Source organism: Lonchura striata, chromosome 2 (genome assembly GCF_050655825.1).
Source record: "Lonchura striata isolate lonStrDom1 chromosome 2, ASM5065582v1, whole genome shotgun sequence".
Classification (NCBI taxonomy): domain Eukaryota; kingdom Metazoa; phylum Chordata; class Aves; order Passeriformes; family Estrildidae; genus Lonchura; species Lonchura striata.
The window spans coordinates 47,741,208-47,752,803 of record NC_140704.1 but is presented as its reverse complement, the minus strand read 5'-3'; the positions used below and the strand labels follow the sequence as shown (position 1 = coordinate 47,752,803).

Below are 11,596 nucleotides of genomic sequence, written 5' to 3'. Positions count from 1 at the left end.
GTTCACTGGGAGACAGTTAAATGTATGAATAGCAGGGCACATCAAAGAACTAGTGATAGAAAAGCCCAAGCAACATAGCTGGAGCACTAAGCAAAACATACAAAGAAAACATTAGGACTAAGTATAAATGAACAAAATCAAGTAGTCCATCAACTTCTCGTCTGCTGTTTGATTTCTGCTGTACTAAAGAAAATGCAGTTTAGTTACATCCTCTGTAAATTGGCAAGTCTGCATCAAAGATAGCAGATTTTGCTTTTTTATCACTTTCTAATGAAAAATAAGAAGTTGCAATTACTGAAATATTTGACTAATGGTACAGGACCCAACATGAAGTCAGAGCTAAGAGTAAGATGTAGATAATTCAACCAGCATCAGGACAAATAAGATATGGACAGAAACATTATGTGATAGCTCAATTCTGGGTAACACCACAGCAAAGCAAGTTAGTTTTCTTTTGATCAGCAGTATTTTTTACAAGCAAATATTTGCCTGGCTCCTCACTTGGAGCAATAGGGAAGCAGGTAGGTGCAGAGAAAACTCCAGCCACATCAAAATTCTAAGTCCATTTCAGCAGTAGTAATTCTAAGTAGCAGGTCAGACTGAGGCTTGAGCACTCCATGCCTCTAGTGTGACCTGATATTGAAGTGTGGGAACTGTCATCTGATAAGGTCCTTTCTGAGGCATGGCAGATCCTACCAGCTACAGAGGAGGCAGGTTGAACATTCATCAGAGAGAAACATAGAGGTTGGAAAAGTCCAGCTACCTGCTGAAAAAAAAGCAGGGAGTCTCCACAGCAGCACTGAGACTTAATGTCTTTCCAACTAGGTGGCCCAACATTTTAGAGTTGCTGACTTCATGCTTCCTGCAGAAAGCTTCTTAATCTTTCTCTGCTGAACTTTTTTACCAGGCCTGTAGGCCCCATTTTCCCATGGAAAAGAAATAAAAAGAGGAGTCAAGTTCACACATCAGATCAGCTGCCATCCTCCAAATTCCAGGGCATGTGTCAAACTCAACAATATAGCAATGACTGGGTGCTGTTCTAAACCTGGATATACCTAACATGCATATATATTAAGACAAAAACTGTGGGGAAGAAAGGAAGAAAACCAAACCAAAATCCAAATCAACTCTAGCATGATCCAGCGTTCTAGAATTTTGCCAGCTAAAAAATCTGTGAGGGGGGAAATTTCACAGGAAACAGCATCATAAAAATATGTTTGTGGAAAATGGTCAGTTATTTATGAGTTGTTTTTTTTTAAAAATCATAATTTCCATTAGAAGGTTTATATTACCCTTTATCAATGAGTGTACTGTACTGATATTCGTGGGAGTAATCTGGACTCTACAATATTGTCCCTTGGAAAGTGCTGTTGTTCTGAGCAGTTCTAGGGGCAGGCTTGATATGGTTAGCAAGGTCAGCCTGCAAAATCATTCCTGCATTTTTTGTATTCTCTCCCACTGGATTCTTCCATAAAACACATGCTGTATATAAGCATGAGACTATGGCTTATCAATTCTGTGCCATTCCTTAGGAAACAATCAGCAAAACCTTGTGAGCTGCCTTCTTGCTGTTTTTACATCACAGCAGTTTTTGCAGCAGAGGATTGCAGTGCTGATTTTAGCATAAATCATTAGTCATTATTTCAGCAAAGACTTTGACAGCTTGCTGTAGTGTAGAGTAGTGGAATATTCCACAGGATGACAAAGCAAACATATGCTCAAGGATCTGTGCAAGATGCTAATTGCAACAGGGCATGAGGACAGGTGTGGGAACACGATGTAGTGCACCACTTTCAGCAACACACAGACCATTTAGTTCTCCAGAAGTCTTAATTTATTTTTGGGAAGATATTCTGTAAAACTATGACAGATGGGAAAGAGAAGAGACAAGCAGAATTGGCAGCATTTTATGATATTTTACACTACTGCAAGACAGTAGGGAACTCTTGTTCATAAAGTAAATCAATATTTAAGGTTCTTCTCTATGAATGCTCACAGCCAGAACAGAGGTTTTGGCCATCCTGTTCCCCCATCTGTACACCAGTTCAAAATGAATCATCTGCATTAGTGGACAGTGAAGAGAGAAAGTGCTTCCACAAAACAGCTTTTATAAAGAAAACCTTTAAAATGAAAGCATAGCCATCTGTCATGGTAAAGCTTAGATACACTTTTCACCTTCAGAGATTTTTACAAGCATTGACTAATTAGTCCTTGAGACCTAAAAGGACACATTTTTCCCCCCAATTTAGATTAAGAAGACAGCAGGGGCATCTTGTATCCTGGGGCAGGAATTTAGGCTCCCTGCAAGGCGGGAGAATTGCAATCCTTTTGTAGTAGTCAATGCTTTCTAGCAGGGGGGTGTAAATTTAAGCACTTCTACTACCACTCAGGCACTTGTGACAAATTAAGGGCTTGATTTTTTTTTCCCCCCACAACTGCTGCCAACCAGATGATTCTATTGTCTTATAAATACTGAATGTCCAACTTGAGTAGGAGCTGCAGATGTTCAGTCCTGTTAAGCCATTAAGAAGGGTGTGAGTTAGATGTTCACACTAAAGAGTCCATCAATTTGTTAGTTGAACTAGAAAACACTTCCCATGCTCTGGGGTTTTTTTGAGTTGATTTGAATAATATTTTATTTTAAATTAATTTTAAATATATTTCTTTTTATAAATATATTTATATAAGTATTTTAATTATTTAAAACTTTGTTGTGGTACCAGAATGACCTTCTGGTACCTTATTTTATTTTATTTATTTTATTTTATTTTATTTTATTTTATTTTATTTTATTTTATTTTATTTTATTTTATTCTGAATAAGATATTTAATTTTCTGCATTGTTTTAAAGAATATAAATTTTAGATAGCTTATGTCTTGAAAGGTCACAAGCTTTGCTATGTTTTTTCATTTAGAAGTGCCAGATTAAAAATTTTCTCTTTTTAAAAAAATAGTGTTTTAACCCAAAGTATCCATCAAGTTTGATAGGAATACATGAAGAGTTGTTGTTGACTTAAAACCACACTTCAGCAAATAGATCATTCTCCTCTCTCTGACATCAGGCTTGGAAACTGAACTTGTGACATTCACAGGGTGATGGTAACTCTCCAGATGAAAACCTTGGATTCAAACTCTGCTGGTTCAGGCCAGGGCATTTGAGGGACTGCAGCCCCCAGTCATCTGCTTTGCCCTTTGCCAGAGATTATGAGCTCCACAGCAAAGAAAATTTACCACACAGATACAGCAGCTCATAAATAATTGTAAATACCCATTTGCAGTTCATCTTTAAATGCCAAACTGTGGACCAAGGCTGCTGCTTCCTTTCTGTACCAGTCTGACTGACCAAGCCCTACCCGACCCTTGTCCTCCTCTCCACCCTTGTCACTGTCATCTGGGAAGGAAAACTGCCCCAAAGCCTTGCCAAAGGCTGGCATTGATTAGCTCAGGTAAAGCAGGCAGGAAAGCAACATGAAAAAATGTTGAGAGGTACAGGAAAATGTTAAGTAGAAGAGATGTAATGCAGTAACCACAATGTATTAGCAATGAAAAATATATATGAAAGCTCTAACTTCATGGCCTTGACAATAAAAGCAGACAGTGCTTTGAGCTATTGAATAAAAGGAGGATGGAAAAGGGAAAAAACAATGGGAGTCATGAAAGATGTAAGTACTTAAGAGAACCATATTAAAATATGGGGGAGTAAGACCAGTGAATAACCTTCATCAGGTCACAATAGGACACAGGGTTACCCACAAGACTTTTGCCTGAGTTTTCAGAGTTCCTCTAAATCAGTATAGTCCAACAACAATGTGAATACTACATAAGACTTTGAGCCTTTCCATTTATCTGAAGAATTGTGTGCACTGAAGTGAGTTGTTTAGAAATTTGCCACCCAGTTTTTGTATATGTTTATTCTGAATGGACATTATGTAGGATACTGTGCTATCTAAGGAATGTGTGCTCAAAGGTTAGGATGCTTTAAAAAGTTCTTTTTAACCAGCTCTGAAGCATCATGAATTTTTTTGGCAGGGACAGGCATTTTCAGCCATGAGCATTACACTCCTCAAGAAATATGCAAAATAAAATGTGACAGCAGGGCAAAATATTTTACAGGCAAAGTGACTTTCCGTAATAATAGAATAATAAATGCAGAAGGGAAAAAGGCCAAGTGCAAATGCTGAAATGCATTCACAAGTGCATTTGTGCTGCTTCTGCTGCTGATGGAGTGCCCCTTGTTAGTGCGGGTTCATTCACTGGAGCAGTTGGAGTTAATCACCTCATTAGAGAAGCAGGCATACAGCACACCTTCAAGCAGAGTTTGTGCTCTCCATCTATTGCTGCTCTGCTGCCAGCAGTTGCTGTTGATTGATTAATATTATGAAGGAATTGTAATGGATGATAGACAGAACAGTCTTATTTCCAGCAAGAAAGAGAAAAATCTGTCAAAAGGCTTGTAAGTCCTAGGGAGGGTATGCTAGTGCAGCCCTATTTGTCATGCTGTGACCTGGGACAAGAGAATCTGAGTTTGATTAGGAATGGTTTGTGCTGTGTCATTGCTGGAGACAGACATTGCATTACTTCTGTGATTTTGTCTGTACCTGCTTTTTTTCCCTACACGTTAAACTCTGTATTTTGGGGAATGGGTGGCATTTATCCTGAGTTTGGGTAGTGCTTCTCTTTCTTGCTTGTTGCTGTCCTTTTTGCCTATTGAGCACAGCTGCTCCACAGAAAGAATGGAATATCTAAAAGGGCATTTAGCGATAGAACAAAGGGGTTTGGTAGATTTAGATTAGATATTAGGAAGAAATGCTGCCCTGTAGAGTGGTGAGGTACTGGAACAGATTTCTAGAGCACCTGTGGATGCCTCACCTCTGGAAGTGTTCAAGGCAGGTTGGATGGGGCTTTTAGCACCCTGGTCTGGTGGAAGGTGTCTCTGCCCATGGGGCACCCAAAGGCAGATGATCTTTGTGGTCTCCGACAACCCAAGCTGTTTTAAGAGTTCATGATTCTATGAACTTGTCTTTAATATTAAACATCTGTAGTAGTACATGGCATGGCTTAGTACTCTTCAAACCTCAACTGCACAGACACTACAGCTGCTAAATTGATAAAAATAGGCCACTTTTATCAAATATTAATCTGTATAGAAGACAAGATGACTAGAAAATGGGTGAATATTAAAGGTTTTCAGACTGTTGGAAGACTGAGCAGTCCATAAATCTTTGAGCTTTTCTTGTCTAAGTTTTCTATAGGTTTTGTACTGGCCAGTAATGCTATTATCTACAAGGATAGCAGAGGGGTAAAGAAGTAGAAATCTCAATTAAAATTCAGTGTCTTCACAAAGCTAAGTTAGTTAATAACAACTGTGCTGTAGTTATAACAGAGAACCCCAAATGAAATTGGAGTTGAAATATACTGTTTATCTACAAACACACTGAGAAAAAAAATCTGTCTTGGAAAACTTAGAGCTTTAACTGACAAAGTTAAAAAATAAGCAAATAAATAAACAAATAAACCCTCAACAACAAACCAAAAGGAAAGAAAAGAAAGAGAGCAGGAAATAAATTCTCAAAACTCATACAGTTCACCCATAATTCTGCGGTGGATTAAAGGCTTGCACATGTGTCAAAACCCAGGAGTCCCCATTCCCTGGCTGCCCAGCTCTATCCTTTCCAGATGAGGAAATAAAAGTAAGATTAAAACGAATAGAAAAAATATTGATACTTAAATGTTGTTAAAACACATAGGAGGCTTTATCATAAAATTTGTTACAGACATTAGGAAAGTCACTGTGTGATAGAGAAGAAAACATGGCATGCAGCAAACAACTCTGTTATGACTTGGAAAGGTGATCAAAATTCCTCCAGTGCCTTCTCCGAGGACTTTTGATAAACAGCTGGTATTACACAGAGTGAGGAGTCACGCCTTGCCAGCAGCCACACAACCAGCAGCTGGCCAGGGCTGGGAGCCTGCCGGGTTGCTTTCTTTTGTCAAGGTGCACAACTGGATATCACGGTCTGTTCCCTAAGATGACTGATAATCAGGATGCTCTTCCCTAGGCCAAGCATTAGCACTTTTTTTTTCATTATTTGAGGATGATCAAAAGCTACTTCTACCTAAACAGCTATTTCTCCTCATATCTGTAATGGATGAATTAAGCCCTGAGAATGGAGGGTGAAAGCCACACTTACTGGGCTCTTCCTTCTATTGAGTTTTCTTCTTGAAATTATAAAAATAACATTTAGCTTGCACCAGTGTCACAGTAAAACGCCTGGTCTGTTTTAAACTTTTCTGGTTAGGATCAAAATGTGATAACCATTGGGCAACTCCAATGGTTAATTGTTTCCACTGCAACAGAAGAGAAGATCCTCTGAAGTACATAACTTGCTGAACTTCAACATTAAATTGGTTTGGTTTTGTTTTTTTTTTTTTCTCCTAAACATTTATAGATCTTTCTAAATTTTTCTTTTTTACACAGAAACAGACTGATGAAATAAATTCTAGATCTGGTTGCTCATGAACATGAGTGTTAAAAGCAAGTTCTTCTGTATTCTTGCTGTTCAGGTACTACATACTGAACATGTTGTCCTACAAAGGGGTTATTCCATGTCTCTTCACCCTAGTATTCACCCCAGCTAATTATGTTATGGGAAGTTTGACACGTCTGCAGGGCAGGATGCCATCCAAAGCAGCGTGGCCAGCAGGGCCAGGGAGGGGATTCTGCCCCTCTGATTTGGTGAGACCCCATATGGAGAGCTTTCTTCATGTTCACTCTTTAATCTGTTGCAGAATAATTTACCAGAGAGGAAGATTCATCACATCATTACCAGCAGTAGAAGGAATGACCCAATAATCATGGTTTTAATATTTTGTTCCCAGGGCTTAATTCACCCCTCATAGAAATGAACATATGCATAGATAAAATATTCTTATTCAAACACAATACATTGTATTGTTAAAGGGAAATTTATCTGTGGATTCTAAAAAGTAAAAATGTAATAATGATTCTTTGTCTTGTTTCCATATCAGAGATATCATTGTGGTATTCTTTAATGGTTGTGAACAAGGTTCTGCAGGCAATTACTTATACACCATTAAAATACTGGTATTCATAAAGCCTATAAGCTTTATGAATACCAGTAAAATCCAACCATCTAATACTATACTAACATATAATAAATATAATATATAATATTATAATAAATACTAAAATCCAACTGTCTTTCCTATTGGGTGTAACAAAGGCAATTTTGGATAATTTTTGCATCAGGAGAGTTTTGGCCAGAAGTCTTATAACAAAACTTCTTCAAAAATTGTCAGAAACTCTTTTATCTCAGGATCTAAGATGTTCACTGTCAGGAGTGACTAATGGCTTTGATTATTTCTACAGTTTTGGGATCAGTCAAGGGGAGATTTCAACGGGCCGGGTTTCTACAGGTGATTAGCACCTACTGGACTATCCTGAAATATCTTTGTTGTCAGCACAGCCATGCAGTAGTTCTTCCTGGAAATTCCTCTCTCTCTCTTTGTCTCCTGAAAATTTCTCTCTCTCTTTCTCTCTCTCTCTTTCTCTCTCTCTCTCTCTCTCTCTCTCTCTCTCTATCTATCTATCTATCTATCATGTCTCTTTAAGGTTGTAGCTGAAATAGGCACACAAATGAAAATGTTTCATTCTTAGTGTTTTCTGTTCCTGCACTCCCTCTTCTGGCTTTCTAGAATTATCTAGCAAACATCTTCTGCCCATGTCTGATGATCCACTCTGATTTTGGCTGTAAAAGCATCAGCTGTAAAGTTAAGGTGCACTTTCATAGCAGACATCAGAAAAGGGACTACTATTAAATAAATCAGGAAATTACCACAGCACCCAAGTGCTCCTGTACATAACTATCCTGAGTAGAGGTTCCCTGGGCTTTTGGAGACCAAAAGTAATCCCAATCTTGGTGCAATTGCTGCTGGATATCAGATAGGAATAGAAATAAAGAAACGGTTTTATTGGCATGGGCTCCCCAGTTTTCTAGCTTGTTCTCTTGAAATGTGCAGTAGAATTCTGTATTAAATTTTTTTTTGCAGAAACTAGTAGAATTTTTTTTTCACAAGTTGTCTTTTAAACTGTGTTACAATAGCACTGGTAAATTACCATTCTCCTGCACTGTTCAAAATCCAACTATTATGGTAATTTACAGCTGAAATCAATTTTAATGATTTTTGTTGCTGAGTGTGAGAGAAAATTGAAACATGAAGAATGAAATTTTGCCTTTTAAACATTGCTCACTCTTAATATTCTTCCAAACATCTTTCTGAACACTGTATATCTTATGTTTACGTCCTTTGTGACCATACTGGAAAACAGGTCTGAGCCAATATTGGAATATGAAATAAACAACACCTTCTTGGACACCTTATGTTATATTTACAATGCCCTTTTCTAAGTTGTAAACACTCTGGTTTCTATGTGAAGCACCAAAATGCACTTAACAAATGCAGGGGAAAAGTCTCAGGACTATGGAAACTGTTCAAATACAAACTTAATCACCCTTTACTTGCTGTGGATATTATCCCTCTTTATTAATAAAGCTTTTGCATCTGTGAGAAACTCTTGAGATGGTTTAATATGTGTTTTCAGTGCATTTAGTAAGAAATATATTACATATGCACCTCGCGTTATCAGCAACATGAAAATGTGATTTAAAAATGTATATTTAACACAGGAACCAGCATATTCGTTTCAGTATGTGAAGTCCAGCTTCTCTATGAATTTCAGTGCTCAAGGAGGTCCTGAAACTCAATGGCTTTAGAGAAATATTCCTTGATTAAAGGGAATTGCTGCCATGGTGAAGATTTAGGATGAAGAATGGTGGTGTTTCCTGCTCAGCTCCCCCAGTGTTCATCGCTGTCACCTGTGCCACGCACCTGCCTGGAAGATGCCAGAGAAGGGGGGACTGGGCACTCAGTTTCTACATGCATGAAAAGGAGCTTCCATGGTTTTGGGGTCTACTCTTAGCCCCTGCCACTAAGTGGAATGTCTGCTTTAGTCCTATAAAAACAGTCATCTGTGATTCAGGTGAGTCATGCCATTTATTGCCTCACACTGGCGTATTTGCTCAGATCTAACACAAAGTGTTTGCTTAGATCTGGTGTATTGCTTTCATGGTGCATTACAGTCTAAGGAGGGAACGAAGACTCCTTGCTCTTCTGGAAAGCCCACAGCAATTCTGCTGGGTATAAAATCCTAGTAAGCAGCTGTGGGACTTTCAGAGCAATGAGCCTCTTAAATATCAGCTGATGCATAACAGTGTTATTGTGGTTTGAGGAATTGGGTGTTGCAGAAGAGTGGTTTTATGGGAAATCACTGGGAATTATTACCCTGCATAAATATCCTCTTGTACATAATTATATGCAAGATTAGAATCAGTAATTCCGCAGGTTTTGGTCTTCATGTATGATGGGATAATTCACAATAAGTAAATTTTGTTATACCACACAATAAAAGTTGCTGTACCACAGCCAGGCTTCGTGGCTATTAGTTCTTATCAAAGTGAAATGTGCAAGATTTCAGAAAAAAAAAATAAAGAAAACAAACACTACCCTTACTATCTGGTATTAGAAGATATAATTCGATAGTTTGGAGGGTCACATACCCTGTGTAGTTCAGACAGTAACTGTGGGTTAAGGCATTTAAGAAAAATAAAACAAAGCTTATCGATCACTTTTCTTTCGGGGAGACGGAGAACAAAATCAGAGCTCTGATATTTGACTTTTCCAGCGAGCAAAAGCCACGAGTTGGGCACTCGTCTCTCCCCGGCGCTAGCGGGCCGCGGGGATGCTGAAGCGCCAGGGCCTGGGCAGCAGCCGGTACCCAGCGGCGGAGCCGGGCACGGGCGCGGAGCGGGGCTGCGGCCGCCCCCTCCCGGCGGGGCCCCGGCCCGGAGCGCCCCGGCCGGGCCGGGCCGGGCTGGGCTGGGCTGGGCTGGGCTCCCCCGGGGGCGCGCTCGCTTCGGGGGCGAACAGACGTGCGCCGCAGCGTGCCCGCTGCACGGCTGCTCAGCGGCGGCGGCTCTCTGGCAAGAGAAGCGGCATCAAAATACAAATAGCTTATTCCAAAGGCAAGGCGGTTGCCTCAAATCTCTCGTTTAGGAGCTGCGGGAGGACGGACGCCAGCCGCACCCCCGCGCGGGAGAAGCGGAGCGGCAGCGGGCGGAGGCGGGTGTCGCCCCCCCGCACGCAGGTGCTGCCGATCCGCGGGACCCCTCGGCGGCGGCCGGCCCGGGGCTGCACATCGCGGCCCGGCCAGCAGGAGGAAGGAAGAGGAAGTGAGAGCGGCGGGTGCCTGTGCGAGCCCCGGGATGGGATAGCGCCGGGGGCAGCCCAGCGCACCGCACGGAGGCGGCGGCGCGGAGCGGAGCGCGGCTCCGCGGCGGGGGCGGCCCCGCTGTGCGGCGGGGCGGGGGACGCTACCCACGCCGGAGGTAGGAGAGCCTCGGTCCGGCGCGGGGACGCGGCAGCCGCGCTGGCCGGGCGGCGCGGGGGAGCGCGGAGAGGCACGGAGGGCAGCCGGGGAGGAAGAACGGGACGGGGCAGGCGGCTGGCGAGCCCCGCACCTGCCCGGGCGAGGGCCGCAGCCGCTCCCGCGGCGGGAGGTGCGGGGCGGGGGGCGGCCGCCGTCGCTGCCAGAAAGAGGAAGCGCAGCGCTGTGCTTGTCACTGCGGCGGGGCCTCGGACGGCGGCTGCCGGCGGGGGGGCGGCCCGGCCCGACCCGACCCGCCTCGCACGGCGGCTCCTCCCGCCGCCCTGCCCTCTCCGCCAGCCCCCGGCCGCTGCCGACACAGCCTCCCGGTTCTCCCCGCCGCGACTTGGCCGGCGCCTCCTCCTCCTCCGCCGCCGCCTCCTCCCGCTCAGCCCCATCCCGTGCCCCGGGGAGCGCTGCCCGCCAGCGGCCGCTCCTGGTGGCCGGAGCGAGGGGAGCGGCCGGGAGCCGCGCAGTCCGGGCGCGGGTGAGTGGTGACGGGCCTGCCGGACCGGCGGGACGGCGCGGCGCGGGGGCGGCGTGCGGGGCAGCGGCCGGAGCCGCGGGGGGCAGTGCGGGGGTCGGGCCCGGGCGGAGAGCGCGGCCGCAGCGAGTGTCCGCGCCGCCGCGGGCGCCGCTCCGGAGGAGAAGCCTCAACTTTGAAGCAAGTGCATCCCCGCAGGCAGGCAGCCCCGAGCTCGGCGTTGGTACCCAGCCGCCGCCTCCGAGGGCATGCCCGGCAGCCGGGAGCTTCTTAGGAGGTGGGAGGGGGTGCGTGTGCTCCTTTTCTGAAGTTTATGCTCATACAAGTGATCAAACCGCTGATTAATTTCAGATGAAATGATTGTTCTAAAATGTGGGTGGTGATTATGCAAAGCCACAGCGCGGAGCCTTGTCAAGCAAGCGGGTACTGGGTCTGAAAAGTTACATTTGTTAAGTTTTTTGGCTCAAAGCCTTTGCAAAGTTTATTTTGAATATCTTTTCCTTGCAGAACTAATACAACTGTTCAGCTCTCCCCTGAGAATGGTGTAAAGTAAATATAGGAGTTCCTGAAAAATAACAGTGAGTACATTTCAAATCAGCAACGTTTTG

At 43.4% G+C, this 11,596-nt stretch overlaps 1 protein-coding gene across 7 annotated transcripts in view; it reads left to right on the top strand.

Annotated features, from left to right (window-relative positions):
- Nucleotides 1–10,375: 10,375 nt before the first annotated feature.
- The window catches only part of ELMO1 (engulfment and cell motility 1), a 302,881-nt gene continuing 301,660 nt past the window's right edge, over nucleotides 10,376–11,596 (top strand). For 2 of the 7 annotated variants that reach the window (XM_085573347.1, XM_021553298.4), the window contains exons 1-2: nucleotides 10,381–10,466; nucleotides 11,496–11,566. The gene's annotated coding sequence lies outside the window, so the exon portion shown is untranslated. Of the gene's footprint in view, nucleotides 10,467–10,801; nucleotides 10,992–11,495; nucleotides 11,567–11,596 lie in introns of those variants that run through there. The other 5 variants (XM_021553297.4, XM_085573343.1, XM_085573345.1 and 2 more) reach the window with 4 other exon arrangements.